A 6273-nucleotide genomic window follows, 5' to 3' on the forward strand; every position below is an offset into this window, starting at 1 on the left:
TCTATAAATATAAAAGAAATTTTTATCTTTTTAGTATTTTTATAGAAATGGAAAATGAGAAAATAAACATGCTCGTTTCTGTATACTATGCACTTCCATATCTGGACTACTGAAGTATGTTTATCATAATGAAGCTATAAATATACCATAGTGTCTCTTGACTTATTAGCCTTAATTGATATGCTTGAAATAATTATGCTTTACTGATTAATATCCATCGTCTATGTTTTTCCAATTTAGCCATGAGCAAGCAGTGTTTTTGCTTTTCTAAATGTCATGTTTATTTATTTTGTTGTTGATGTGGTGATACGTCTGAGTCACTTCAAAAATTATTCCAATGAGTTCTAGATAAGTAACATTTCTTCTTCTCTGGCAAATAAGAACACATTTTAAGAGGAGGTAATACTATACAGAATTATAATACCTTGTAAGACCACGCTGATGTTCACAAAGGGAAGGTACCATAAAATGAAGTCTATAATAAAAATATTCTGAGATTACAGATTGTTTGTTGACCATTTTCATAAGTATTTTCTCTTTCATCAAATAAATTTCAAGTGTAAATTTAACCTATATAGAACAAACATTCAGTAAAACAAAAGAACTAGATAGTGCCAGCTATTTAATGCATCAACAATGATCAATGTTCAACACTTCTGTTGCAGATAAGAGTAAATAAATACACATCTACTTGCTTGTTATCTTGGCATAGACTTTACTAACTGGTGTGCTTATGACTCCTATGATCTTTAGCCTAAGCAATGTAAGTGCCTACTATGGCCACATCTTTCTGTCTCACATTCTCTTTTCAATGGCATGCCTACCCCCTTCATCTCAACACATTCCATGTTTCTGTTTTTATAGTAATTCTCAAAGCTCTCCACTTTTCTAGGTCACTCTTCCTGGTGAGTATCTCATGACTCAGGACTCCGTTCTAAGCTGTTCCTCCATATCCTTCATCTAAGCCCACAGCCTCTATTATACTGTTCAATCCCTCTGAGCAATTACCTCTTCAAGGGTTTCTGTAGTGACATAGTCACCAACCAACAACAGAGAAATCTGTTTTTTCAGTCCTACTGGTACTTACATTTGAAAGAGAGTGGTCCCTTGGAACAATCAGTGAGCAACCAAAATGGATTCATGCACAGACTTAGAACTTCAAACAATATCATGTGAAGAATGTTAGAGCAATTTGGAGGGTAATGGACACTTGTCAACACCTATAAAATTTCACTCAAAGTGATAAATCTCTATGGGAGATCCATAATAAACACAACAAAGGATGATAGGCTTGCTGGTAGCAATAATCCTTTCCAGTTAATATCCTTAACAGTTTGTCTAAACTACACTTGTTTACTGCATATTCAGCCCTCGAGCCTGGTGTGTGATAAGAAAGAGGAAATATGGGGTGTAACATGAAGGGGCCTGCTTTTTGGGGTTTATGTCCTGCCCAGTTCCCCAAAGCCAGCAAGCTCCAAAGAAAATCACACAGTGATCTCCATAAGTTATAAAACTGATTGGCCCATTAGCTCAGTCTTCCTATTAGCTCTGTAGTTTATATTAACCCATTATTATTATCTATGCTAGCCACACGGCTCGGTACCTTTCTCAGCTGGGTAGGTCACATGTTGCCTCTTCAGTGGTTTGGGTTGGACTGGGGGGAATGGGCTTCCTCCTTTCCAGCATTCTGTTCTCATCGCCCCGCCTCTACTTCCTATCTGGTTGACCCACCTATACTTCCTGCCTGGCCAATCAGCATTTTATTAAAGTACATTATTGACAGAATATAGACAATTCTCCCGCACCAAAGGGGGTTTGTTAGGTAACCCCTTCCAAGCCACACTGACCATACACATTATACTCATTATAACTCTCAGAACAATTCCTATTGTTATAGAACACCCAGGTGTGGGATATTGTATACCTAAGCCACTTCATTTAGGAAACTTCATTAAAGATATGTTAAAATCTTGAGATGTGACAAATGAATTAAACATAAACAATGTTCAGAATTGTTACTTGAGATCACAACCATTGAAAATAATTCTCTTTTCTTTGACCACAAGATGTTGTGTCACTTTTCCTGTGGAGGCATAGACAAATGGCTATGCACCCCAGAAATGACATCCAAGTTTAGCTTGGCAAACAGAGGAGTTTATACGGCCTATTTTTAGGAGTGTGAGGGAGTGCTGCTTAAAGGAATATGAAAACTCAAAGTCAGACATACTGCTAAAAAGACCTTTAAACTGAGACTGTGCTTTTGTTTCCTGGCCATGCAGACCCAAATAATCATGCAGAAGATATATTAATTGTAACATTCTTTGACCAATAGCTCAGGCATATTCCTAGCTAGTTCTTACATCTTAAATTAACTCATTTTTATTAATCTATGTGTCTCTACAAGGCTGTGGCTTACCTGTAATGTTCTGGCATCTTTCTCCTTTGGCAGCTACATGGCATCTCTCTGACCCTGCCTACTTTCTGTCTCTATTGCTGTTTGGATTTCCTGCTAAGCCATTAACCAAAACAGCTTTATTCATCAACCAATAAAAGCAACACATATACAAAAGGACATCCCATATCAAAGACTACTCCAGCTTATGTTATAATTCACCAAAGCAGTATCTCTGAGGGTTTTTTTTTTTTTTTGCATGACTTACAGACAGCTTAGTTGGCTAGATTACCCAGTAAATGTTACCACTTAGATAACATTGGGAAGGCATCTTTTCAACCCTATGACTTTCAAGAGCTTCTTTGCCTCATAAATTTTGTGTGCTTCCTGAGCTTAGTAAGTTTCCTTTACCTCCTGAGTCTTAAACTTCCTTCCAGGAAGGAATTTTTTTTTTCAGAAATAGTTTCATAACATTTAATGAATTTTATTTAACAACACTTTTCATAAACATATCATAGAATGCTATCTATCTATCTATCTATCTATCTATCTACCTACTTATTTATATGCCTTGTATTTTGTTGTAAAAGGAAATGTTTGGGAGAAATGTATGATTATTTACTATTTATGATCCAATCAATGACCAAGTCTTATATAGATGGGTCCACACGACATATAAGAAGCAAGTTTAGGCTGCCATTTATGTGATGTGCCACCAATGAAATTAAAAGAACACCTGTCACATAAAATTTATGAGTAAATCATACCCTTAAAATAAAGGAGTAAATTTTTCTTTATGTCTAGCACAACTGCGGTATTTGTCTTTGAGGTATAGTCTTTGAGGAGACTAATGAGCATCAGCTCTATCCTGAACACCTGCACTGACTACACAAGGAACTGGGTTACATTCGTTTCTTCCCTGTTCCCCACCTCTCAAAAAAAGGAAAGGGAATATTGTAGGTTGCAAGAAATTCAGAAACCACAGAGGGAACCCATTCTCCATTACTGCATCTCATAACAGGCAAGACTTCATAGCATAAACCAAGAGTTAACACCACCTCTCTTTACATTCCCCCATCTCTCAGTTTCCTGGGTATGGATTTTAGATGCAAATGGTAATTTTTAAAATTATTTTTTCAATGATACTACTACAGCCTTGTTATCTTTCCAGAACTCATTTCATTGCCTTTCTTTTTAAAATTTTAGCTACAATATTCCATCTGCTGTCACTGAAGTGGAATGTACCCAAAATGTAAAGCAAATCCCATAGGGAATTGCCTCAAAGAATCATTTGCCTGATAAACAACAAATAACCAAATGAGTTTTATCTCCTTCCAGTTACACTTGGGGGGTCCATATAAGAAAGAAATAAAAGAGGAATTCTTCAGAAATCTTTGCATTTCCTCAACCCTTGCCAATCCAGTGAAGGTTACTGATAAACAACACTTCACATTGCATGACTCAGTGATCTGAAATTTTCCTGGGGTGAAGAGCTGAACATCAGGTGGCACAGAGAAGCAGCTCCCTGACTTGTGCTTTCCCATCCAATGTTTGCACCAAGAGTGGTTTTTGTCTGTTAACCCAGTTGGTAAAACAGAAGTACACTCTCCTTCTGCTGTATATGAGAAGTAAAAGAATTTAATATCCAAACAGCAATTTTTGGATCTCAGTGTACAAGGTTTCTCATACTCCTGAAATTAGACCTTATAAACCCCTTGGCTCACCAAGCCAGACTTGGGTATGATTTTGGTCTCAGCACATAATAACTGTTATCACTGACCATACATCTTTGTCTTTAGGGCCTATGCCATGCAAGAACTCATAATAGTAATTACTGGATAAATGAAAGTGCAGATAGAAATGAACGGCCCAGTTACAGGAGAGAAGACAAATACTGATAAATGAGCATAAATAGTACTTAGTTGCAATTATAACTGGAACTGTGAAGCTTCAGAACAAGGTATGTGAGAGTCTGTGCACCACAAATTTTTTTCTACTGAGGGGTGCCCATCTTGATCTGAGATCCAAGGTTGATAAAAAGGTTACTGTTTCAGAAGAAGTGGTAATTGGTTTCACTGAATTTGCAGGAAAAGCTTCTGTGCAGAAAGCCCTCTGAAGGAGGGAGCATCCCAAGCTCTGTAAATGAAGAAGGCCACGCTGTATGCAGCAAGAAGGAAAGACTGGATGAGACTGCACAGTTTGCTGTGTAGGCAGGTGTTGCAGAGTTTTGTTTGGTAATTATTAAGAAATTTAAAAATCAATTTCGGCTTTTGAAAATGTTATAAAAGATAATACAGAGTTTCTATGTGTCATTCATTAAGACTCCCCTAATGTTTTGAATTATATCCACCACGATGCCTTTAACAAGAATAAGAAATGAATGGTGGTACAGTGTGATTAACTACATTGGAGAAGCTGCTTGAATTTTTCCCATCTTCCACCATAGTTTCTTGCCTGCAGCAAGATCATATTTGGGTATGCTGGGCTCTAGTCAGCAGCTGTTATAGTATCCTTCAATATGTCTCCGTTTTTTGTTATATGTGCATATAAACCAATTTTAAGCAAATATAAACATGATATCTTATAAAAAATAAGATGATGAAAATATATTCTATGCTAATCAATTCACTAGGAAGATATATCAACTAAAATATTTATGCACTAATAGAAAACCTTCAAATACATCTAGGAAATAGATCTGAAAGAAGTAGTTATATTTAGGAACAGTAGTATTTTATTTATAAAATATTTATTTTAATAGCTGATATAAGACAGAAGCAAAGACATTGAGAACATAATACATTATCAGTCAAATTTATTTGATAGAATATTACACTCACAATCTTTCTGAAACATTGATTAAGACAAAATACAATTTTGGCCATAAAGTAAGGCTTAATAAATTTCAAATGATGGAAATCATGCAAAGTACTTTCTCCAACAATGATATTAGATTAAAAATTAACTACAGGAAGAGATCTGTAATTCCAATTATCCAGAAAGTGGAAAGGTTAGTTTATATGAATTGCAGGTAACAGATAAAATCTGAAGCTGAATTAAAATATTATGACGAATGAAAAAACGATAGCAAGACTATGTTGACTACATTTACGGTCACACTCCCACACACAGTCCTCTCATTAATGACGTGATAACATCAAAGGAATGACAGCAAATTTCAAAAATAGACTTACGTTTTCCCAAATTAACTCAACTCTCCACTTTGAATGTCTAACAAAAGATGCATGTGAATAACAGGCATAAATACTAATTATTCCAGTTCTAATGCCTTACAAGCCGTGCCAAGTAATTAGGCAAAATGTAAGGACATCTAAAAATTCAGACAGAAAGCAGGACATTGTCAAGAGACAAAGTAATCAGTAGAGCCAAGTTGATGATGATAGTGAAATTCCAGTTAAGCATTTGAAACAAACTGTTATTAATGGGTTCAATTCTCAAGCAGAATAAACTGATAAAAATGCAACAATGAATGAAGAATTTAATTAAATTAAATTATGAAATCAAAACCATAAGAAAATTTAAAAAAAGAAATCCAAGAGATAAAGACTGTCCAAACAGTGCTGAAGACTCATTCTGACAAGACTTGCACAGACATACCAAAACATTGTGAAGAATCTGGAGTCTTGAGTTCTTTGTATATTTCGGAGATCAGATTTCTGTCTGATGTGGGGTTAGTGAAGATCTTTTCCCATTCTGTAGCCTGTCATTTTGACTTGTTGACCATGTCCTTTGCTTTACAGTTTCAGGAGGTCCTATTTATTAATTGTTTCTCTCAGTGTCTGTGCTACTGGGGTTATATTTAGAAAGTGGTCTCATCAAAAGAGCAAATAATCCAATAAAAAATGGAGTACAAACCTAAA

The sequence above is a fragment of the Alexandromys fortis genome, unplaced genomic scaffold (assembly GCF_014885135.2).
Source record: "Alexandromys fortis isolate MF-2015 unplaced genomic scaffold, M_Fortis_MF-2015_v1.1 scaffold_57, whole genome shotgun sequence".
NCBI lineage: Eukaryota > Metazoa > Chordata > Mammalia > Rodentia > Cricetidae > Alexandromys > Alexandromys fortis.